Below are 26,861 nucleotides of genomic sequence, written 5' to 3'. Positions count from 1 at the left end.
GGTGAAATTAATAGCTTGTCAATCAGCATTATGGATGCTAGAAATGGGGTTTCACTGGTGAAAATAGTGATGTTCAAATTCTAGACTCTCCCTGCTTGCATAAACAGAATAAAAATGTAGAAAACTCTGTGTCCTATACCTTTAGGGATATTTTCTGGAGACTGATTTCCGCACTGTTCTGAGTCTGACCATTGACTCAGTCCTCAGTTCTTGAGTTGCCTGATATCTACTATAAGACTAATTGAAACCAGCTTCTAGAATATGATCGTATCTGCTTCAAGTGAACATTGCATGCACCAGTGCAGTTAGAATACCTGAAAAGCCAATATCATCAAATTTATAGAATAGGTTACATGAGCTGTTTTGTGACTGCTTCCTAATAAATGTTTAATATACATTTTTATGTGTGGCCGGATTTGGTCAGAGATTTGCTTTCAATATAAACTAGTGAAGAGGTTTTGGGGGAGACAGTTATTCATCACCCATGTCTAATTATCAGTAGTTATTGTTATTGACACAATCATCTGCAACATTACCCTCCACTCAGCATTTGATCTCGCTTTAGCTTGTCCCAGATGTTCTTAATGTTACCTAGGTGCCTACGGGCAATTAGAGGGTAAAAAACTCACAGATCTCCAGTCTACAGATCCAGAGGGATTCAGTGGGATTCAGTGTAGGCACAGGGCTCTCCTGGAAATAGCAGTCACTTCAGGACCCTATAACTTGGTCTGACTATTGCCTGGTCCTTGCCCCCAAGTCACAGAGGCTGTTAGGATTTTTCCTGTCCTCTCCAGAAAAATGAGACCCTAGAGGAGTTCTCATCAATATTTCTTGCCAAGTTTCTTTCACAAAGCCATGATCAAACCCTTTGGCAAGTGCTGTAAGAACAGAATACAGATATGGATATTCTGGCGGGGCGGGGGGGGGGGGGGGGGGGGGGTCCTGTCATAGATACAGGTGGTGATGATGATGATGATGATGATTACTGTTAATGTAATTTCCACCTGACAAAAAAACCTATATTAAAAACCCATTCTGTTTGGCTGCACATAAAATAAAACTCAGGAATATTGGCCTAAGGCAGTTAGGTTTGTTTTCTTCATATTATAAATCTAGAGTTGGGAAATGTGAAGATCAATGATGCTGTCAGAGACCCAAAGTCTACATTCCTGCTCTGTCATCATTTGTTCATGGCTCTTGTCCTCATGCTTTGAAAATGGCAGCAGCATCTCCAGGTGTACAAGGAAGAAGGAGAGAGGTAAAAGGTCTTTCACAAGGTAAGCTTTTGCCAGTTTATTTAGGAAAGAAATCTCTCTCCTGAAAATTCCACTTACATTACATTGGCCAGAACTTTGTCATCCCCTAGCTGCAAATGGGGGTGAAGTTATTTTAGCAGAGCATATCACTGTTCTGAACAAAATGAAATTCTGACAGGGAGAAAGAGAATGGATATTGCCAGATAACTACTAGGGTTTACCATTCCTACTATTCATCAGCCACTTTACTGGGTACTTTCCATATCTACAATCTATAACTTTGCAAAGTAATAATTTTCCATATGATCCACTGAGGAACAAAGGCTTTTACTAGCTTGTCCAAGAAAATGGCAGATAACTTGACTGACAGAAATTATTATAATAACAGTTAACATTGCTCAAATGCTTGCCATAGGTCAGGTATTTCTCTGGGTGCTTTGTGTACATTGACTTGTTTCTTCCACATAGAAACCCCTGAGGAAGGTGTTTTCATTGTCCTCATTTATAAGATGAGGAAATCAAAGTTTAGAAAAGTTAAGGAACTTGCTTAGAATCACACAGGTTATAAGAGGTGAAGCTCAAGTTTGAACCTAGTTCTGTGTGACTCCTTAGCTCTTGACCACTGATTTGGTTTGGCTGTGTCCCCACCCAAATCTCATCTTGAATTCCCATGTGTTGCGGAAGGGACTTGGTGGCAGGTAACTGAATACTGGGCAGGTCTTTCCCATGCTGTTCTCATGATAGTGAATAAGTCTCATGAGATCTAATGGTATATAAGGGGGAGTTTCCCTGCACAAGCTCTCTCTTTCTGCCTGCTGCCATTCACGTAAGATGTAACTTGCTCCTCCTTGCCTTGCCTTCTGCCATGATTGTGAGGCCTCTGCAGCCATGTGGAACTGTAAGCCTATTAAACCTCTTTCTTTTGTAAATTGCCCAGTCTTGGGTATGTCTTTTTGAGCAGCGTGAAAATGGACTAATACAGTAAATTTGTATCAGTAGAGTGGGGCATTGCTGAAAAGATACCCAAAAATGTGGAGTGACTTTGGAACTGGGTAACAGGCAGAGATTGGAACAGTTTGGAGGGCTCAGAAGAAGACAGGAAAATGTGGGAAATTAGAGACTCATTGAATGGCTTTGATAACAAAGCTGATAGTGATATGAACAATAAGGTCCAGGCTGAGGTGGTCTCAGATGGAGATGAGGAACTTGTTGGGAACTGGAGCAAAGATGACTCTTGTTATGTTTTAGCAAAGAGACTGGCAGCATTTTGCCCCGCCCTAGGGATTTGTGGAACTTTGAACTTGAGAGAGATGATTTAGGGTATCTGGTAGAAGAAATTTCAAAAGCATCAAGGCATTCAAAAGATGATTTGGGTGCTGTTAAAGGCATTCAGTTTTATAAGGAAAGCAGAGCACAAAAGTTTGGAAAATTTGCAGCCTCACAATGCAATAGAAAAGAAAATCCCATTTTCTGAGGAGAAATTCAAGCCAGCTGCAGATATTTGCATAAGTAACAAGGAGCTGAATGTTAATCCCCAAGATAATGAGGAAAATGTCTCCAGGGCATGTCAAAGGTCTTCATGGCAGCTCCTCCCATCACAAGCCTGGAGGCCTAGGAGGAAAAAATGGTTTTGTGGGCTGGGCCCAGGGTCCCCATGCTATGTGCAATCTAGGGACTTGGTGCCCTGTGTCCCAGCCACTCCAGTTGTGACTAAAATGGACCAAGGTGCAGCTCAGGCCATGGCTTCAGAGGGTACAAGCCCCAAGCCTTGGCAGCTTCCACATGGTGTTGAGCCTGTGGGTACACAGAAGTCAAGAATTGAGGTTTGGGAACCTCTGCCTAGATTTCACAGAATGTATGGAAACACCTGGATGTCCAGGCAGACGTTTGCTGCAGGAGCAGGGCTCTCATGGAGAACCTCTGCTAGGGCAGTGAGGATGGAAAATGTGGGGTTGGAGCCCCCACACAGAGTTACTACTGGGGTACTGCCTGGTGGAGCTGTGAGAAGTAGGCCACCATCTTCCAGACCCCAGAATGGTAGATCCAATGACAGCTTGCCCCATGTGCCTGGAAGAGCCACAAACAGTCAATGTCAGCCCATGAAAGCAGCTGGGAGGGAGACTGTACTCTGTAAAGCCACAGGGGCAGAACTGCCCAAGACAATGGGAACCCACCTTTTGCATCAGCATGACCTGGATGTGAGACATGGAGTCAAAGGACATTATTTTGGAGCTTTAAGATGTGACTGCCCTGCTGGATTTCAGACTTGCATGGTGCCCACAGCCCCTTTGTTTTGGCCAATCTCTCCCATTTGGAATGGCTGTACTTACCAAATGCCTGTACCCCCACTGTATCTAGGAAGTAATTAACTGGCTTTTGATTTCACAGGCTCATAGGTGGAAGGGTCCTGCCTTGTCTCAGATGAGACCTGGGACTGTGGACTTTTGAGTTAATGCTGAAATGATTTAAGACTTTGGGGGACTGTTGGGAAGGCATGATTGGTTTTGAAATGTGAGGACATGAGATTTGGTAGGGTCCAGGGATGAAATGGCATGGTTTGACTGTGTCCCCATTCAAATCTCATTTTGAATTCCCATGTATTGTGGGAGGGACCTGGTGGGAGGTAATCGAATCATGGGGGCAGGTTTTCCCATGCTGTTCTCATGATAGCAAATAAGTCTCACAAGATCTGACAGTATTATAAGGGGGAGTTTCCCTGCACAAGCTCTCTCTTTTTGCCTGCTGCCATCCGTGTAAGATGTGACTTGCTCCTCCTTGGCTTCGGCCATGATTGTGAGACCTCCCCAGCAATATGGAACTGAGTCCATTAAACCTCTTTCTTTTGTAAATTGCCCAGTCTCAGGTATGTCTTTATCAGCAGCATGAAAACAGACTAATACAACCACTCTCCTGCACAGCTTCTGCAAAACACATCAAACTGTGCACAGAAGTACCATCTCACTAGTGTTGTAGAGGTATTAGGTGAACAGGCTAAAGGTCAAATACCAATCAGGTAGCCAATCAGTACTCCAAATTAGAGAAAGTAAACAGAGGAGCCTCAGAATGGAAACTGAAGATTCAAGAAATAGCAAGAAATGAGTAATGTCCAGCTGATGTCTAACTGTGTGCCAGAATATGCATTTAGTGATTTCTCTTGATGCAAAGGGCCCTTTTCCCTACATCAGCGTGTATTTTGATGAGGTCACATGGAAATATCTATCACAGATGACAGCTGCTCATTGCCCACTTAATAACCATACTCCAATTCTTCTTTACTAAGAGGACCCTCATTTTACTATGGGCAACATTAGGCTGAGTTAAAATGACTCACTCCATAGATTTCCTTTCCCTTCCTGGTAGCTATATGACACAAGACTGGCCAACGACAATTAAGTAAGCATGGGTTTTGGGTTACAGCTTTCTGGAAAGTTATTGTGAAAAAGGTTGGTGGAGAAACAAGTAGGGAGAAGAGAAGAAGTCCATAGAGTATGGACCCTAGTCATGGATGGCTTTGCTTCCAGACAGAAGAGAACTTAAGAGAAGAGGGAAAGCAATATCTCCCTGCTTCTCAGAACTTACATTCTTCCCATATGAAAAAGAGAACCCAGTTTGTGACCATCTCTTTAGATTCACAAAATATACCAGCATTCTAAATTAGGATTTTCCTTGAGAGTTAATTCTTTGGAGATGTGCTCTTAGAATACAGTCATAATCACCTATAGCATATATTTATAATACACACATGTATACATATGACATACATATTTATGTATAACATTAGACTCTGTTACCATGGAAACTATTATAGTACTAACAAATTTCCACTGTAATATGAAATAAGAAATTCAAATGAAATACCAAGCATTTGTTTAAGCACAAATAGCTTTAGTAATTAAATACATAGAGACAATACAGAAAACTGCAAATTAATACTTAGAAGGCTTTTGCAGTATGAAAGTCGGCTTTGATGTTGTTTTCCCTTTTCCACTGCATTATGTTATACATCTTTATAAATTAAATTTGGCATTGGGTTAACAAGAATAGATCTGCTTGCTGCATGGGAGCTTTCACACACCTAAAAGCTGAGCTCTTATTCTAGATAGTTACACCTTCCACAGCCAGTGAGAAAGATTTTATGGCTCCTTTTATTACTCAGAAGGAGGACTTTTATAAAAGAAAGCTCAAATGTGAAGTTGGTCTTACATCCCCTTTTTCATTCAGACAATATGTAGAACTACCCCTGGGGTTTTGAATATATTAACATCCTTTCACAATTAACCCTAATGGGACAAGTGTAGCATTTTTTTTCCCAAGCAGATATATTCAAAGCTGAAAAATACATAGTGTTTAAATAGATCTCATTATATCAGCTACACCAAATCTCTCCTCTTTATATACAGAGGATTGTACCTCTCTTCACTGTCATGCAACATTAAAATAGGAAGGCATACACAAGGATGACATAGATTTGACAAAAAATTAATGATTTGTACATCACTTTAATGCTTCAAATCTGCAATTCATGTATGCTAATTAGTTCATAATGGGCTGTTGAAGAACAGAACTGTCATCCTGCTGCTTCGCAGGTTTCTGGAAGCTCCGATTCAGCACAGACTTGCCTGGTTGGCTGCTGGATTCTGGGCTGTAACATGGCAGATCTATGATAGCATCCCCCCGCCCCTCAACACACAATTGTTTCCTGGATGTGGTGCTTTAATCTATCAGAGTTATGATGGCATATCTCAAATAAGTGGTTCCTGGGTGCCGCAATACATACCAGGAGCAGTAGCATGGCATCACTATATCTAAATGATTGATTTCTGGATTTTAGACTGTCAGGCTATACCTCAGAGGGCAGCTGTCAACTTCCTAAATGTATGAAGTTGTATTATGCAGCACATTTTGAAAATGTATGTACAACTTTTTTTTATTATTTACAGATAAAAAGGGCTGTAAAACTTAGAGAGAGGAAACAAAGGGGACTAGAAAGATCAGATGTCTTTTCTTACTGTGAAATCACGTATATCTCCCCACTGCAAGAGACGCAGCTACCCGTCGCTTTTTCTGAGATCTCCTTTGGTCTTTGCGCTGCAGAAGCAGAGACAAAGACTCTCACAACAGCAGGAGAGTGTGAGGCTGGGCTGCTTCACCAAACAAATGGAAGCACCAGGGCTTATCGGAAGCTGGGAGATTTGAAAACAAGTTGTTCTGTTTTTATTGGAGTGCAAACTGATTTTCCCTGATTCCATGATAGAGCCTTGACCCAATGTATTTCTCATATCACACCTACTGATCTGTAAACCCAGCTTCTATGCATGTCCAGAGTTACAACGACACAAAGGAAACAAGAATCGAATTGGTTTTCAGGCTCAAAGTAATCAGTTAGTTCCTGATGGCTAAAATTTTTGTCTTGAAAACTCCAGAATGAAGATGCATTTGTTTTAAAAAATGATTTTTTACACACTAGAAAATATGAACTTGACATCATAATAGAAAAACTGAGCCAGGCCAGGGAAACCATACTCCAAATGTAGTTAAACTATGGAAGGATTTCAGATTTTAGGAATAGTCACTTGGCAAATATGCAAAATAATGGTGTATCATCAAAGGGAGTCTCAAAGTGCTCAAGTTAAAGAATTTTTGTTCAGACACGTGTTTAAGACCTTTAAACATGCATAGAGAAAAAATTGTTATTAGAAGAATTGATACTTAAAGGTTGAATGAGTGATGTTCTTCAAATAATGTTGTGGCTTGAAAGACATAAAATGACATTTCAACCTAGAATTCTGTATGTGGCTCTCCAGCCAGCAACAGGAAAGCCTATGTTCAAAGTAACCATAACATTTTATCTACATTAACATTTGAATAACATTTTCTTGTGAGGAAAACCAAACCACAAATTTGAAGCTCCCTTCCATGGTTGGGTTATTCAAATTTGCAGATTTAATGTTGGGTTTTAGTGAATATTTAGAAGTGGGATGGCTAGGTTATTTGGGAGATGTATGCTTAGCCTGTTGAGAAACTGACAATCTGTTTTCCAAAGTCATTGTACCACTTTACATTCCCACCAGCAATTCATAAAAGACCCAATTTCTCCATATCCTTGCTGACACTTAATGTGGCCAATGTTTTTAATTTCTGACGTTCTAGTAAGTATGTAATTATATCTTGCAGTGGTTTTGTGTTTCCCTCATAACTAATGATGTTAGCATCTTTTCATGTCCTTATTTGCTATGTTTATCTTCTTTAGTGAAGTAACTCTTCAAATCTCTTGCTGATTTTTTACTTGAGTTGTTTCCTTATTCTTGAGTTTTGAGAGTTCTTTATATATTCTGGATACAGCCTTTTATCACATATATGACTTGGAAATATTTTCTCTTACTCTGAGTCTTCTTTTTTCATTCTCATAGCACTATTTTTTTGAAGAGCAGAATTTTTAACTTTTGATGAAGATATATTGATATCAATAATAATATAGACGTATATCTTTTGGTGTCTTCTTCCTTCTTTAATTGGTCTGCCAGAATTTTATCTACTTTATTGTCTTCTCAAAAAACAGATTTTGTTTTCATTGATTGTTATCTGTTGTTTTTGTCTATTTCATTGATTCGTGCTCTAATTTTATTTCCTTTCATGTGCTATCTATACCTTTCATTTGCTTTTTTCCTGCATGTCAAGGTAGACGCTGAGGTCATTGATTTTAGACCAAAGAGAAATGAAATCACACATGCACACAAAGACTTTAATACAAATGTTCATAGAAGCTTTATTTTTAATGGGCCAAACCTGGAAACTACCCAAATGCTCATTAACAGGTAAATAAATACATGAATGTGCTATTATTTATATGACAGACTACTACTCAGCAATAAAAGGAGACAGATTATTACACAAACAATGTGATGCATCTGAAAATAATTATGCTCATGAAAGAAAACAAACAAAAAGAAGACATACTATATGATTTCATGGATATAAGATTATAGAAAATATAAAGTAGCTTATAATGGCATAAAGCATATTAATGGCTGTCTGAGGATGGGAATGGAAGAGTATTAGGGAGGTATTCAAAAGGGGCACCAGGGAACTTGGGCAGTGGTGGATATGTTCATTAAGTTGATTGTACAGAGTGTTTCAGGGATGTACACAGATGTTAAAACTGATAAGATTTTATATTGTAAGTGTGTGTAGTTTATTGTATGTCAATTATATCTCAAAAACCTCTTTAAAAAGTCATCATTACAAAAATGATGAAGGCCACAGAAAAGGAGAAAATATGTGCAATAATTAAATCTGACTTGTATCCAGGATATATAAAGAACTCTTACTCTTGATGAGACAAATATCCCAATAAAACAATAAGCAAAATATTTCAATAGACATTCATAAAAAGTATATATGTGTATATATGTATGTGTATATATGTACATATATGTATGTGTGTGTATATATACACACATATATATATACATATATATATATACACACATATATATATATGAATAGCCAATAAACCCATGAAAAGATACTCAACAATATTAGCCATCAGGGAAAGCAAATCGAAACCACAGTGAGATATCACTACACATCCACTAGGATAGCTGAAATTAAAATGAGTAATGATACTATAAAATGTTGGTGAGGATGTGAAGGAGTTGGAATTTTAATCCACCCTGGCAGGAGTGTAAAATGGCAAAATTTCCCTGGAAAATTGTCCGACAATTTCTTTAAAAGTTAAATATATACAATCCCTAGGACCCAGCAGTTTCTTTCCAGGGTATATACCCAAGAGAACTGAAAGCATATGCCCATATAAATAAATAAATAAATATTCGTGGAAGTTTTATTCAAAATTGCTCAAAACTGGAAACAATCCCTCTTGTCCTTTGGGAACTCCAATTACATGTATATTTGATGTTTGAAGTTGTCTCTTGGTTCCCTGATACTCTGTTCATTTTCATTTTCTTTTTTTTTTATTCTCTCTGGTTTCATTTTGGATAGCTTTTATTGCTATGTCTTCAAGTTTACTAATCTTTTTTCTCCAATGTTTAATCTGCTGTTATTTTTCACATCACATATTGTAGTTTTTATCTCTAGAAGGTCTTCCATGCCTCTAGTCATCATGTGCAATCTTTCCTCTAGCTTCTTGAACTGTTGTACTAACTCTTTTAATGTCCTGTCTAGTAATTCTATCATCTGTGTGATTCTTATATCAGTTTCAATTGATTGATTTTTGTCCTTATTACAAATCATAATTTCCTACTTCCAAATGCCAATTTGGAATGTTAATTATGCTAATTGCTGAATGGTTATCAGACATTGTAAGTTTTACCTTTTTGGGTGGTGGATATGTTTGTATTCCTGTAAATATTCTTGAGGTTTTTTTCTGGGATGCACTTGAATTACTTACACTTTGATCCTTTCAGAACTTGCATTTGAGCTTTGCGAAGTGGAACTAGAGCAGCCTTTAATCTAGGGGTATCTTTGTTTCAAGACTCAAGCTAAGCCTTTCTGAAAACTCGACCCAATGCCTGTGAATTATGAGGTTTTCCACCCTAGATGGTAAGAGCAGGAACTATTCCTGGCTTTATGTGTGGCCTATCACTGTCCCTTTCATCTTTTGAGAGAGTTCTTTCCCCAGACCTGGATAGTGTTCTCTGAAACATACAGGAATCAGGACTCAGCTGAAGATGGAAGCAGAGCCCTCAGTAGATCTCTGTTTTCTTCTCTCTATTCTCTACCCTGTAAACTCTAGCCATGCAGACTCTTGTCTCTTCCCCACTCCAGGAGGCCACTGTTCTCTGCTGGAATCTCACTCTGTGCCTCAGCCAGAGACTCTCTCCAGACAGAAAACTGGGCCAACTGGGGGCTCACTGCATTTGTTTCCCATCATTCTGGGTTCATTGTTTTTTATTGCTAGAGTCCAAAGTCTTTCTAACCATTGTGCCATATATTTTGTCCAGTTTTTAAATTGTTTCAGTAATAATAAAAAATACAACATCTGCTTTTCTAAGTAACTCTCAATCTTGTAAAGAAGTAGGAAATTTACAAATAATACTTTAGGGTAAAAGAAAAGTCAAGTGGTAAGTTGAGATAAGTGGGGAAAATTGGTTAAGTATAAAAATGGCCAATAGCTTCTGGTTTGAAAATGGAAAAGGATATTGTGTTAGGCAGAAGAATGTCCTTCCCTGCCCCAAGCCCACAAAGGTGTCCAAGTCCTAATCATGGAAACTGTGAATTTTACTTTATATGGCAAAATAGTCTTCACATATGCACATATGTGATTAAGTTAAAGATGCTGAGATGGGAAGATTATCCTGGGCTATTTGATTGGACCCAATGTAATCACAATGTTCCTTAGAAATGGAGGGAGGAAAGCCAGAAAAGAAGATGTGACAATGGAAGCAGAAGTCAGAGGGATAGGATTGCAGGCTATAAGGGGTCCATGAGCCAAGAATTGACAGCAACCTTCAGAAACTGGAAAGGGAAGGGAATAGATTTCTCTAGAACTTTGAGAAGGAACATAGCTCTGCCAAAATCTTGATTTTAGCCCAGTGGGACCCATTTTGGACCTCTGAACTCCATGACTATAATAAATTTGTTTCTTAAACCATTAGGTTTGTAATAATTTGTTACATTAGTGATCAGAAACTAACACAGATGTTGAATAAAATGGTTAATTTTTGCTCCTGTCCAACAGTGAAGTTGTTAGGGTAGTAAACCACCCATCTTCAGGAACTTCCTCAGATAGTGGTGATCATCATTCACCTGCTGGTATATGAAGGACTAAATTCAAACTGTGTGTCATTTGTCATCAGTCTCTGTTACTATAATAAATGTCTGGAATAAAATTATGGGTAGCTATTAGGCAGATGCTTGTAGCAACATTGGCTTCCTGTGAGTCAGAAGAATGTCCCCAGCCTCCACCTCCACCTCCAGAGGGACCCAAATTACACAAGAGTCGAAGGGAGGCAATGGCTTTACAAGACCTGGAATTAGAAATTTTATAATATTTTTAACACTGTAAAGGGCATACCATTATCCCCCTTGATAAAATTTACGTCCATTCTTCAAACATGCTACCTGTGTTCAGAAACATGGGTTTCAATATTTTAAAATAGGGGATTTGTCCTTAATTTTTCTTCAGCTTGATTTCCCTTTGTTGAAGTAATTTTCCAGTATTTATCTAGTGAACTTCTGGTTATGATGTTTGGATACTTTTGTCCCCATCTGAGGTTAAGTCAAATAGATTTTATTAATAAAAATTTCTTAATAAATAGCATAAGTTGTATACAGACTCCAAGTTCCCTATAGTCCTTTGCCCAGATAATTAATTGTATTCGAGGATAAGCAGCCAATGAGATAAAAGTCAGAGAACTGAACATTCTCTTTCCTCACGTTGGTTGAAATGGAGACACATGGTGCATGGCTGTCACTTTGGGTTGTAAAAGTTCTCTCTGCATGTGGGGATATGCACAGATGAGCAATTAGCTAAATGTGTACATGCGTTGTATTAGAGAAGAACCTTGCTCCTGGCTAAATCAAAGCGTTCTTTATTGAGGCTAATTCCAACTTACTTAGCTTCTCTGTGAGAAATAAATAACGTTTCACAGCCTCATATGTCCAGGCAATGTGCTGTAAGTCCAAGCAAGGCTATGTAGAAGAGACAATGGGCTTAACAAATTGTCTACTAGTTTGTTTGTTTATTTATTTACTTTGGTGATTTTTTTTTTTTGGAGTCAGGGCTTCTCTATAAGGTCCTTATGAAGCAAGCCAAGACAAAAATTCAAAACAGACCAGATAGAACAAGAAGTTCATGGGCATAATTAGGTTTAAGATCTTCTAAATATGTTTGGTGATTTTATTTGCCAAATGGGTAGTGTGCCTATTTCATTTCAGTCTTAGTTCATTTTCTGCTGCTGTAACAGAATACTACAGATTGGGTAATTTATAAAGAAAATAAGTTTATTTGGCTCATGGATCTGAGGGCTGGGAAGTCCAAGAGCTTGGCACTGGCATCTGGTGAGGATATTCTTACTGCATCCTTAATTGCTCATCTGTGCATATCCCCACATGAAGGCGTCACATGGCAAATACATGGATAAACTCGAGACAGAATAAATAGAAGCCAAGCCTATCCTTTCATCAGGAGCACATTCTTGAAACAAGGAACCCACTCCCACAATAACAGAATTAATCATTCACGAAGGTGGAACCCTCATGATCTAATCACCTCTTAATTGTCCCACCTCTTAACACTGTTGCACTGGGTATTACGTTTCTAAGGTATGAACTTTTGGGAGATATATTCAAACCATAGCAGTATCCACATTCAGATTGTGTCCATGTAGAAACAGAACAACTGATAATAAATTTTTCTCTTCTTGACCAAAAAAATTATATCAAGAAAATGGTTTGGCTGACTTTATTTTCTCTACTTTTATTTTTGTTGATTGGAAGAATTCACTTATTTCACTTATTTATGAAAGTTTTCTGTTTGAATTGTATTCAATGCACATTTGATGTGTCTCTGTTTTGAACACACACACACACACACACATTCCGTCTTTAATCTCTTCTTTCCATCTCCTAAGTAGGAGACTCCCAATATGGCAGATGCTAAAACAATACTAGTATAATTGAGTTGCAATTATTCTAAATTTTTATATTATCATCTGGCTTTTAGAATACTGTCATCAAGTTCTCCATTGTGGAGTTGCCCATGAAATAGTGATTCTGAGTTTGGGAAAGGAGTTTATAGTGATCTGGCTTAACATGTTAACAGCATAATAGAACAAACTAAGGAAAGAATCTCAGAGCTCAAAGATTTGTTCCTCAACTAACTCAGTCAAACAATAACAAAAGAAAAAATGAACAAAATAAAGGAAATGTGAGAAATACGGGATTCTGTAAAGAGACCAAATCTACAACTTACTGGTGTTCCTGAAAAAGAGGGAGAGACAGCAAGCAACTTAGAAAACATATTTCAGGAAATTGTCCATGAAAGCATCTGCAACTTCACTAGAGAAGTCAACATTTAAATTCAGGAAATGCAGAGAACCCCTGCAAGATTCTACACAAGAAGACCATCCCCAAGACACATAGTCATCAGATTATCTGAGGCCAAAATGAAAGAAAAAGTGTTAAGGGCAGCTAGAGGGAAGGGGCAGATCACCTACAAAGGGAACTCCATCAGACTAACAGCAGAACTTTCAGCAGAAACTCTACAAGTCAGAAGAGACTGGGGGCCTACATTCAGCATTCTTATAGAAAAGAATTTCCAAACAAGAATTTCATATCTAGCCAAACTAAGCTTCATAAGCAAAGGAGAAATAAGATCCTTTTCAGACAAGCAAATGTTGAAGGAATTTGTGGCCACCAGACTTGCCTTATGAGAGGTCCTGAAAGGAGCACTAAATATAGAAAGACCATTACCAGCCACTACAAAAACACACTTAAATACACAGATTATTAACTCTATAAAGCAACCACACAAATCTGTATAATCACCATCTATAAACATGATGACAGGAACAAATCTGCACATATCAATATTAATATTGAATGTAAATGGGCTAAATACCCCAATTAAAAGCCACAGAGTGGGAAGCTGGATAGAGAAGCAAGATCCATATGCTGTCTTCAAGAGACACATCTCACATGTCATGACAACCATAGGCTCAAAATAAAGTGATGCAGAAAAATCTACCATGCAAATGGAAAAAAAAAGGCAGAGGTTGGTATCCTAATTTCAGATAAAACAGACTTTAAGCCAACGAAGATTTTTAAAAAGACAAAGAAGGGTATCACATAATGGTAAAGGATTCAATTCAACAAGAAGACTTAACTATCCTAAATATATATGCACAACACAGGAACACCCAAAATCATAAAGCAAGTTCTTAGAGACCCACGAAGAGACTTAGATTTCTACACAATAATAGTGAGAGATATTAACACCTCACTGACAGTATTGGACAGATCATCAAGGCAGAAAACTAACAAAGGTATTCAGAACCTGAACTCAACACTTGACCAAATGGACTCAATAGATATCTACAGAACACACCACCCCAAAACAACAGAAGATGTATTCTTGTCATCACTGTGGCACATAATCTAAGAGAAACCACACAATTGGTCATAGAATAATCCTCAGCAAACTAAAAAAAAAAACAAAAATCATATCAACTGCACTCTCAGTCCACAGTACAATAAAAATAGAAAACAAGACTAAGAAAATTGCTCAGAATCATACCATTACATAGAAATTAAACAACCTGTTCCTGAAAGGCTTTTGGGTAAATAATAAAATTAAGACAGAAATAAAAAAAGTATGAAATTAATGAGAACATACAACATACTAGAATCTCTGGGACAGTCATAGCAGTGTTAAGAGGAAATTTTATAGCACTAAATGCCCACATCAAATTTGATGTGGGCATATTTTGAGTTAGAAAGATCTCAAATAAGAAACCTAACATCACAACTAGAGGAACTAGAGAAACAAGAGCAAACCAACGCCAAAGCTGGCACAAGATAAGAAATAACCATAATAAGAGCTGAACTGAAGAAAAAAAATACAAAAGATCAATGAATCAAGGAGTTTGTTTTTTGAGAGAATTAATAAGATAGGCCACTAGCTGGACTAATAAAGAAAAAAAGAGAAGATTCAAATAAATATAATCAGAAATGACAAAGAGGACGTTACCACTGTCCCCACAGAAATTAACAACAACAAAAAAACACCCTCAGAGACTACTATGAACACATCTATGCACACAAACTAGAAAACCTGGAAGAAATGGATCAATTCCTGGACATATACAGCCTCCCAAGACTGAACAGTGCCAGATCTTCTTTATACATCTGGTAGAATTTCGAATTCAAAATGAGTTTCAAAACTGAATCAGTTAAAAAAGCCTACCAACTAAAAAGTGCCCAGGACCACAGAGATTCACAGCTGAATTCTACCAGATGTATAAAGAAGAGCTGATACCATTGCTACTGAAAGTATTCCAAAAAATGGAGGAGGGCTCTTTCATAACTCATTCTATGAGGCCAGCATCATCCTGATACCAAAACCTGGCAGAGACACAACAAATAAAGAAAAATTCAGGCCAATAAATATCCTTGATGAACACAGACGCAAAAATCCTCAACAAAATACTAGCAAACTGAATCCAGTGGCACATCAAAAACCTAATTTATTAAAAAGAAGTAGGCTTTATCCCTGGGATGCAAGGTTGGTTCAACACGCACAAATCAATAAATGTGATTCTCCACATAAACAAAACTTAAAACAAGAACCACATGATTATCTCAATACATGCAGAAAAGGCTTTTGATAAAATCCAACATCCCTTCATGTTAAAAACGCTCAACAAACTAGGTATTGAAAGAACATTCTTCAAAATAATAAGAGTCATCTATGAGAAACCCACAGCCACCGTACTGAATGAGCAAAATCTGGAAGCATTTCCCTTGAAAACCAGAACAAGACAGGGTGCCCTCTCTGTCACTCCTATAGAACATAGTACTGGAATCCTGGCCACAGCAATCAGGAAAGAGAAAGAAAAAAAAAAGGCATTCAAACAGGAAGAGAGGAAGTTAAACTATGCCTGTTTGCAGATGATATGACTGTATACCTAAAAATCCCCATAGTCTCTGTCCCAAAATTCCTTGATTTGATAAACAACTTCAGCAAAGTTTCAGAATACAAAATTAACATACAAAACTCAGTAGCATTCCTATACACCAACAACATCAAAGCTGACAGCCAAATTAAGAACACAATCCTATTCACAAGAGCCACAAAAAGGATAAAGTACCTAAGAATACAGCTAACCAGGGAGGTGAAATATTTCTACAAGAATTATGAAACACTGTTCAAAGAAATCAGAGATGACACAAACAAATGGAAACATATTCCGTGCTCATGGATAGGAAGAATGAATATTGTTAAAATGGCCAGACTGCCCAAAGTAATTTACAGGTTCAATGCTATTCCTATCAAATTACCAAAGACATTCTTCAAAGAATTAGAAAAAACTATTTCAAAATTCATATGGAACCAAAAAAATCCCTAATTGCCAAGGCAATCTGAAGCAAAAAGAACAAAGCTGGAGTCATTACATTACCTGACTTCAAAATATTCTAAAAGATACAGTATCCAAAACAGCATGGTACTGGAACAAAAACAGACAGACCGATGGAACAGAATAGAGAGCTCAGAAATAATGCCATACACCTACAACCATCTGATCTTCAACAAAGTCAAAACAATCAATAGGGAAAGGGCTCCCTATTTAATAAATAGTCCTAAGATAACTGGCTAGCCATAAACAGAAGATGAAACTAGACCCCTTTCTTATACTGTACACAAAAATTAACTCAAGATGGATTAAAGACCTAAATGTAAAACCTAATACCAATACTATAAAAACTCTGGAAGAAAACCTAGAAAATAGCATTCTGGACACAGGATCTGGCAAAGATTTCATAACAAAGACACAAAAAGGAATTGCAGCAAGAACAAAAATTGACAAATGGAACCTAATTATATCAAAGAGCTTCTGCACAGCAAAAGAAACTATCAACAGAGTAAACAGACAACCTAAAGAATGGGAGAAAATATTTACAGACTATAGATCTGACAAAGACCTAATGTCTAGCATGTAGAAGGAACTGAAACAAATTTACAAGAATAAAACAAGCCTATTAAAAAGTGAGCAAAGGACATGAACACTTCTCAAAAGAAGAAACACATGTGGCCAATAAGCATCTAAAAAACATGTTTAACATCACTAATCATTAGAGAAATGCAAATCAAAACCACAGTGAGACACCGTCTCACACCAGTCAGAATGGCTATTATTAAAAAGTCAAAAACTAATGGATGCTGGTGAGGTTGCAGGGAAAAAAGAATGCTTACACACTGTTGGTGGGAGTGTAAATTAGTTCAGCCATTGTGGAAAGCAGTGTGGTGATTCCTAAAAGAACTGAAAACAGAATTACTATTCCACCCAGCAATCCCGTGATTGGACATATACCCAAAGGAAAATAAATTGCTCTACTGTAAGGATACATACTTGTGTATGTTTATTGCAGCAATATTCACAATAGCAAAGACATGGAATCAACCTAAATGCCCATCAACGAAAGATTGAATAAAGAAAATGTGGAACATATACACCATGGAATATTATATAGTCATAAAAAAGAATGAGATCATGTCCCTTGCAGCAACATAGATGAGCTGGAGGCCATTATTCTAAGCAAACTAATGTAGGAATAGAAAACCAACTACTACCTGTTCTCACTTATAAGTGGGAGCTAGTTGAGAACACATGGACAAAAAGGGGAACAACAGACACCAGGGACTACTTGAGAGTGAAGGGTTGGAGGAGGGAGAGGATAAAAAAACTACCTATCAGGTACTATGCTTATTACCTAGGTTACAAAATAGTCTGTACACAAAACCCCCATGACATGCAGCTTAACTATACAAAAAACCTGAACATGTACCCCTGAACCTACAATAGAGTTAAAAAAAAAAACAACAACATAGCCAGCTTATAGAAGCACCGCAGGGGCATAAATCTCTTAGAAGCCTGTTGAGCTGGAGGATGCCTGCTGATTCACGTGAATTCTGGAGTTTGTGATGCAGGTGAGAACACTTTTAAAGCAGGAGGAGTTCAGGAGTGTTTGCTCCTAGGTGTTAGATGATTAGGCAAAGAGAATTTAACAGAAAAAACTCAAACAGAATGGTAAATAACTGAATCACTGTTCAGGTAACTTTTTTAGAGCCATTTTGATGAGACTAGGAAGTTCAGGTAAAACAGGCCCTCCTTCCTTAGTGGTTACCACAAAAGGTGATCCAGTCTGAAATGTGGAAATGAAACTGAAAAATAACTTGGAAATGAAACTGAAAAATAAATATTACAAAATCTAAGCAATTTGCCTACAAGTGGCTTCAATGCTATTATTTTATCCAAAAAATGAGTTATTTAGCACCTATTTTGTGCAAAGTACCTTCCAGGCGGAGTTCAGCACTGGACATGACAGACATGGTTCCTATCCGTTATGGAGCTTAAAACCTTGGGAGAAGTCAAATGTGGTAGGCTCAAAGTATGGTCTCCCAAATACAGCCACATCCCAATCCCCAGAGCCTGTGAATATGTTACCTCACACGGCAAAGGAGACTTTGCAGACATGATTCCATTAAGGATCTTGAGATGGGGAGATGATCCTAAATTATCAGGTGAGCCCAATGTAAGCATCAGGGTCCTTATAAGCGGAAGGCAAGAGGATCAGAGTCAGGGAGAGAAGATAGAATAACAAAGCAGACGGCAGGGAGGAGAGGTGTTTTGCTGCTAGCTTTGAATATAAAGGAAGAGGCCATGAGCCTAGGAACATAGGTGATGTGTAGCAGTTGGACAGGGCAAGAGGATGGGTCCTCTGCTAAGGCCTCCAGAGGGAGCACAGCCCTGAGGACAGCCCTTGCTTTTGACCCATTGAAACTCATTTTAGATTTTTGACCTCCAGACCTGTAAGATAATACATTTATGTTGTTTTAAGCCAGTAAGTTTGTGGTAATTTGTTACAGCAGCAATAGGGGAAATAATACAAAAAATAAGCAAATAATTATCTGAAATCCTGTATCACTATCGTTGTGATTGGTGCCATGAAGGAAAAGCAGAGAATCCCATTAGGAGGCATAACAGAGGCCGAACCTAAGATGGGCTGAGCTAACCTCCCTCGATTTCGCTTTTTCTGGAGGAGGCCTAGGGTGAATTGACCAGGAGAGGATGGGGGTGCTGTGCTGCAGGCAGAACAGCCTCAGCAAGGCTGTCCAATGCCTAAAGGAATCTGACACAGTGGAGGCTGGACAAGAAGGCCAGGTGGCTGCAGCACAGTAAGCAAGGGGATGGAATTGATTCTGGAGGGCTTTGTGGCCTGCAGAGATTTTAGACTTCGAAAGGAAGAGACAGCCACTGAAGAGCTGTGGTAGGTGGGTGCCAAGATCAGGTTTGTGGTATTTTTAGAAGATCACTCTGGCTGCTCTGTGGGGAATGAATCTGAGAAAGTTAAGAGCAGCTGAGGAGATACAGATGAAGACCATTGAATTCCTCAGAACATAGGATGATTACAGGAGCTTTCACAAGGGTGGTGATAAGGAGGGAAGCAGTTCTATTTTGGAGGGGGAATCTCTAGGACCACTGATTGATTGATTGAATCAATAATTTTTTTAAAATGGCTAATCATTATGTGACTCTGTCATGTTTATCAATTCTTCTGTTAACATTTGGGATTTGCCAGGCACGGTGGCTCACGCCTGTAATCCCAGCACTTTGGGAGGCCGAGGCGGGCGGATCACGAGGTCAGGAGATCGAGACCATCCTGGCTAACATGGTGAAACCCCGTCTCTACTAAAAATACAAAAAATTAGCCGGGCGAGGTGGCAGGCACCTGTAGTCCCAGCTATGCGGGAGGCTGAGGCAGGAGAATGGCGTGAACCCCAGCGGGTGGAGCCTGTGGTGAGCCAAGATCGCGCCACTGCACTCCAGCCTGGATGAAAGAGCGAGACTCTGTCTCAAAAAAAAAACAAAAACAAAATACATTTGGGACTTGTCCAGTTATTGGCTATTATAAATAGCTTTGCTATCAATATTCTTATACAACTCTTGTTATGAATATATATTTTTATTTTAATACGTAAAAGTGAAACCACTGGGTCACAAAGGAGGTGTATATTCAGCATTGTAAGAAGCTGCCACACTGTTCTGAAGTGGACAATTTTACACCCCCTTTGGTGATTTATTGGACAAGAAAAAGCATAACAAGAAAAAGTCAAGAGTGTTCCCTTGAACCAAAGAACAACATGCTGGAACCTTTAACCAGCTCCCTGTTTTGTGTGTTTAGGGAGACAGGTGAAGATAAAGCCATAGGTCTATGAGCACATACCCGTAGAGTCAAAATCTCTTCTTTCCTTGGGTAGAGGAAGCAAAAGATAGTCTCCTAAATTGCCACCAAATTTTCTGAAGAATTTTGGCCTTTTGTTTTCTTTTTATAAGTTTAATCTTAAGCTATGTATATAATATGGATAAGTTATAGCCAGTGTTCAGACTACATTGCACAAAAACAATAAAAGTAAACAATTCAACAATTTTCCAACGTTCCCCCTCTTTTGTCACCTTCCATATAAACGTTGTCATGAAAAGAACATAGGCTTTGGGGTGAATTCAAACTCACTGTAGTCCTAGCTCCAGCTCTTACTTGCTGTGTGATCTCAGGCAAGTTACTTAACCGGAGGCATTTTCATCCATTTTTAAACTGGGTATTATAATGCCTATTTTGCTTATCAACTTAAGGAGTTTTGGGACTGAGACGATGGGGTTTTCTTTTTTCTTTTTTGAGACAGTGTTTCGCTCTTGTCACTCAGGCTGGAGTGCAATAGCACAATCTCAGCTCACTGCAACCTCCGCCTCCTTGGTTTAAGCAACTCTGCCTCAGCCTCCCGAGTAGCTGGGATTACAGGCGCCCGCCACCATGCCTGGCTAATTTTTGTATTTTTTAGTAGAGATGGGATTTTACCATGTTGGCCATGCTGGTGTTAAACTCTTGACTGCGGGTGATCCACCTGCCTTGGCCTCCCAAAATGCTGGGATTATAGGCATGAGCCATTGCACCCAGCCAACAGGGTTTTCCAAATATACAATCATGTCACCTGCAAACAGAGACAATTTGACTTCCTCTTTTCCTATTTTGAATACCCTTTATTTCTTTCTCTTGCCTGATTGCCCTGGCCAGAACTTCCAATACTATATTGAATAGGAGTGGTGAGAGAGGGCATCCTTGTCTTGTGCCGGTTTTCAAAGGAAATGCTTCCAGTTTTGCCCATTCAGTATGATTGATTGATTAATTGATTGACTTATCTCTTTCTCTCTTTCTTTCTCTTTTTCTTTCTTTCTTTCTCTCTCTCTTTCTCTTTGGCTCTCTCTCTCTCTTTCTTTCATGGTTGTCATTGTAGAGATCTTTCACCTCCTTGATTTTATTTTATTTATTCCCGAGCATTTTATTTATTCTTAAGTATTTTATTTATTTTTGTAGTTATTTCAAATAGGGTTACTTTCTTGATTTTTTTCAGCTAGTTCGTTATTGGTGTATAGAAATGCTACTGATTTTTGCATATTGATTTTTGTATCCTGAAATTTTGTTAATTTTTTTTTATTAGTGGCTTTTTGTTTGTTTTGTTTTGTTTTCAGAGACACAGTTTCATTCTGTCACCTAGGTGGGAGTGCAGTTGCATGATCATAGCTCACCTGCAGTCTGTAACTCTTGGGCTCAAGTGATCCTCCCACCTTAGTTTCCCAGGTAGCTGGGATTACAGGTGCATTCCATCATGCCCAGCTAACTAAAAAAAAAAAATTAGTAGAGATGGGGTCTCACTATGTTGCCAGGCTGGTCTTCAACTCCTGGGCCCAAGCAATTATCCCACCTTGGCCTCGCAAAATGCTGGGATTATAGGCATGAGCCATTGTGCCTGGCTATGAATTCATTTATTAGTTTTAATAGTTTTTTGGTGGAGTCTTCAGGTTTTTCTAGATATAAGATGATGTCATCTTCAAACAGGGACAATTTGACTTCCTCTTTTTCAATTTGGATGCCCTTTTTTCTTTCTCTTGTTTAACTGCTCTGGCTAGGACTTCCAATACTATGTTGAAGAAGAGTGATAAAAGTGGACATTCTTGTTCTAGTTCTTAAGAGGAAATACTTTCAGCTTTTCTCCATTCAGTTTGCTGTTAACTGAGGGTTTCTCTTATATGGCTTTTATTATGTCAACATATGTTCCTTCTATACCTAATTTGTTGAGCGTTTTTTTTTTTTTTTTTTTTTTTTGAGACAGTCTTGCTCTGTTGCCCAGGCTGGAGTTCAGTGGCGTGATCTCAGCTCCTTGCAAGCTCTGCCTTCTGGGTTCACGCCATTCTCCTGCCTCAGCCTCCCCAGTAGCTGGGACTACAGACGCCAACCACCACGCCCAGCTAATTTTTTGCATTTTTAGTAGAGATGGGGTTTCACCGTGTTAGCCAGTATGGTTTTGATCTCCTGACCTCGTGATCTGCCTTCCTCGGCCTCCCAAAGTGCTGGGATTACAGGCATGAGACCCATGCCTGGCCTTGTTGAGTGTTTTTATCATGAAAGGATGTTGAATGTTATCAAATGCTTTTTCTGTGTCTGTTAAAATGATCATATGGTTTTTGTACTTCTTTCCATTGATGTTATACATCACATCTATTGGTTTGCATCTGTTAAACTATCCTTGCATCCCTGCAATAAATCCCACTTGACCATGATGTGTTATTTTTTTGGTGTGCTGCATTCAGTTTGCTAGTATCTTGTTGAGAATTTTTGTACCTATGTTCATTAGGGATATTGGCCTATAGTTTTGTATTTTTTTTGTTGTGTTCCTATCTGGCTTTAGTATGGGGGTAATGCTGGCCTTGTAGAATGAGGAGAAAGAAGTCCCTTCTTTTCAATTTCTTGTAATAGTTTGAGAAGAATTGGTTTAGTTCTTCTTTGAAAATTTGGTAGAATTCAGCTGTAACACTGTCTGTTCTTGGGCTTTTCAAGATTTCTGTTTGGTTCTTTTTTATGACATCTATCTCTTTGATAGATGAATTTGAATGAATTGAGTTTCTCATTCAGATAATGAAGTGTTTTCCTGATTTCTTTGTATTGTCTGTATTCTTTGTATTTCACTGAGTTTCCTTAAGATCATTATTTTGAATTCCTTTTCAGGCATTGTATAGATTTTTCTTTTCTTGGGGTTTGTTACTGGAGAATCAATATGTTCATTTAAAGATGCCATGTTTCCTTGCTTTTTTATGCTTTTTCTGTTCCTACGTTGATATCTGTGCATCTGGTGTACCAAACACGTCTTCCAATTTTATTCAATAGCTTTTGTAGGGAATGACTTTTTCTTATAGATCTATCTATAGTGCCAGTTGAGTAGGGTGCTTTGGTTTTGGTTCTGGGTGGGTGCACTAGTGTGGTCTCCATATAATTTCTTCAGCTATAATCAATATCAGCAGTGTCCTGTGAGTTCCTCAGTAGTTTAGGTTGTGGTTTTTGTGAAGGCTATGACAAAGCTTTTCTGGGGATGGGAACCCTAGGCAGGCCATTTTTGGGTCCCTGGGGCAGGAGAATGCAAAAGCACTGACTGGGCAAGTCCTCAGTCTCCCTTGCAGCACATGTGGGGACCAGTAGTGGTGGCAATGATCCAGGTGGGCTTGTCCTTGGGCCCCCAGGCAGAGCTCAGGGGCACCACTGGGGAGTGTTTTGCTTGCAAACTTGTAGAGACCATATTTCACCAAACCAAATAATACAATTACATCTGAGACTCAAACTTCAGAAGCTAATTGCTCCTAGACTATTTTAAATAAGAAAACTGAGGTCCCAAGCTGCTATTAGATGCACATTCTCTCCCCAGTGAGAAGAACAGAAGTCTTGTCTTAAATTACACTATAAGTTCTGTATGCCAGTTTTCTCCTTCAGATCTTTCCCATTCCTATTTTAGCCTCCAACTTTGCAACTTCTGGCAAAGAAATTCCCCCTCCTCATCAGTCATCACTCACTCAACAGAATTCTTTCTGTAAATTGTCCCTCAAACCTTCTCAACAAAAGAGAAAGTGTTCTAGTTAGGGGTATCATTTGAAGTAGATTTCAAGAATTAAAGAAGGGGTGCTAACAAGAAAGGACATTGGGACAAACAGGCTTAAGCCTGAACTGTCTCTATAAACCAGGATGTATAGCCACTGGTTTGGAAAGCTAAGTGGGTCTACATAATTCAGCAATGGAGGAAGGACTGTGGAAGGCAGACCTACTAGAATGAGAGCTGAATATATGGAACTCAAAGACAAAGCAGACTATAAGTTTCAAGGGAGTTTTGAAAGTTTACAAGACAATGATGACTTAAGTAGCTTTGGCTTATAAGAAAATTGGAGCAGTGAGGAAAGGGGATGTTAAAAAATGCCTTGATGAATTACAAATTGATTCTTCTTTGATTACTTTCTTACTTAGGGAATAAGAGTACCTTGTGTTTAGGAGAGGGAGTATAGCTAGTTCAATGATGGTTCACCCCAAAAGATACATTCAACCATAACCTGCGAATATAAGCTTATTTTGAAAAGGGGTCTTTGCAGATATGTTAGGGTCTCAAGATGACATAATCTTGGGTTATCTGGGTAGGCCCTAAATGCTATGACAAGTATCCTTGTAAGATAAAGGCAGGTGGGGAGAAGAAAGCCATGCGAAGACAAGGCAGAGATTGGAGGTCTACAGCCACAAACCAAGGAATGCCTAGACCTACCAGAAACAGGAAAAGACAAAAACCTTCTCCTTTAGAACCTTCAGAGGGAGTGAGGTCCTACAAACACACAATTTCAGATTTCTGGCCTCCAGAGTATAAATTTATATTGCTTTAAGGCCACCCAGTTTGTGGTGATTTGTTACACAGCCACAAGAAACTAATTCAGAGTGGGAGGTAGATGGAGCCCATAAATGCAAGATTGTTGTTAAGTGGGCCTTTGGGTAAGTGTGGAGAGGCAATTAATATATAGGTGTGGAAAGATGTAACTGGGTATGAATTACTGTGAAATTCCAAGTAAGTCCAGAGAGAGGGGAATACAAAGGCAGGGGCAAGGAAAAGCAAAAATTATCTATGAGGCCATCTCCCCTTGTAGGACTACTGCAGGGGTGACCCCAGGACAGTTTTCTCATGCTGCTTTCATTATCCACCCAGTTGGAAAACAAAATCCAGTTAGAGATTAGGAGAAAACTACTTCCTTATCTCTCCTGCAGTTCCATAAATACATGCAACTTCTTCATTTAGTTCAGGCTCATTACCAGTAGAGCAACCCACACAGTTCAGTTCTTTTAATCATTTTTCTCATTATTTTTTGTTCTCTGCTTTAGTTGTCTCATATTTCTTCACTTCTGTCAAGCAGTCCCTTGGTTATACATTTTTCTTGTCATTCGCCTTGGAAAAACAAAACTAAACAGCATAATTAGTATTGCTTATATGAAAGATGTGACTTTTAGGGGGAAAAATTGCTGTGGATTGCTGATCCATGTTGTAAACATCTTTGGCTCCTTTGAGTTTACTGCATTTCTGGTCCCCACAGGGACCTTCCTGGGGTCCACAGGAGCTCTGACTGTCAAGAAATGGTGACTCAACCATGGCTGTAGCAGAGCAATGTAGATGAGGGGCATGACTAAGACCAGGGCTACATCACACCAAAGTTCGTGTTGTAGAGAGAAGCCTGTTCTCTGCAATGCTTTACAAACCGGGTATCTGTGTTTAAGCTTTTAAATTCAGGATATTAAAAGGAGTGTATGTAGTTCTGAAAAAAAATGACAACTATTTGAAACACAATCTTTCTAATGCAACAGTACTTGATGTTTGAGTATAATTTTCCTCTACAGAGTCTAAAAAGAATGTTTTCTACATGTGGTTCTTGAACTACACCCCCTCCCGCCCTCCACCCTCCAGCATCAGGAGATCAAACATCTAAATTTGGCTCAAGAAATTAAAATTGGGTTTTGAATGGAGAGAGGTAGTACAATGGAGGTAGTTAAGACCCCATGTTTCCAACGGAAATAATCTGCGTTTTCAAGAGCAAACATTTTCCAGCTCTATGTCTTGGTCTATATGGCATCAGGGCTGTTAGGATCAAATGAGAAAGTATAATATGTAAGAACCAGGCACACAGTAACTGCTTACTAATATATTCATTTTAACAAAACCGTGGTGGGATTTCTACACAGCGTGGAAGGGAAAGTCACTTCTTTTTTCTTTTTGAAGTCATCAATTCTATGGTTTAAGTAGTTCAGAAAAATTAGGGTAGGATCACAGCAGCCCTTTCTGGGCTCATTGCTTCACAGCCCTCCTGTTCCACTGGGAGGACATGGCTCTGCCCACTTTGTGCCAGCCTTCGACCATGGGCCTCTAGGCTGAGGTTCCCAAGTGTGACCTGGTGTCCAGTCTCTCCAGGTATTTGTGCAGCTATCCTTATTCGAATTCCTTCCACTATGGTGGAGACCTATGCCCTCCCAGGGCCTAGAACAGATCAGTCTTTGAAGTCATTTAAGCCTGAGAAACACTTCTAGACAAACCAGTCCAATGGCTTCAAGGGCTCAGAATTTAAAAAATAACAGCTTCTCAATTCTCTCCTGGATCCAGGGAAACTTAGGCCACTGGACACAAATCCCTGGCCACCTTCCAAGAGACAGAAAGAGAAAACACTGTTTATTCTTTCACAAATGGCCTACAAGAGAGAAAACACAACTTGATTCATGTTTTGTTTAACCAACTAGCATTCCAATGTTCAATAGAGAGGTAGCATTGCAAGGTTCTTAGAAGCCTGGACTAGAAAGCCACACTTTCAACGTTCAAGCCCTGATCCACCACTTATTGGAAGTCTGTTCTTGGAGCTCCGGTTGCCAGATAGAATACAGGATACCCAGCTCTATTTGAATTTCAAATAAACGATAAATAATTTTTTAATATAAGTATATCTTAGATATTGCATACAATATTTGATT

Source organism: Hylobates moloch, unplaced genomic scaffold (assembly GCF_009828535.3).
Source record: "Hylobates moloch isolate HMO894 unplaced genomic scaffold, HMol_V3 SCAFFOLD_1, whole genome shotgun sequence".
Lineage (NCBI taxonomy): Eukaryota > Metazoa > Chordata > Mammalia > Primates > Hylobatidae > Hylobates > Hylobates moloch.
This window is presented reverse-complemented; position numbering follows the sequence as displayed.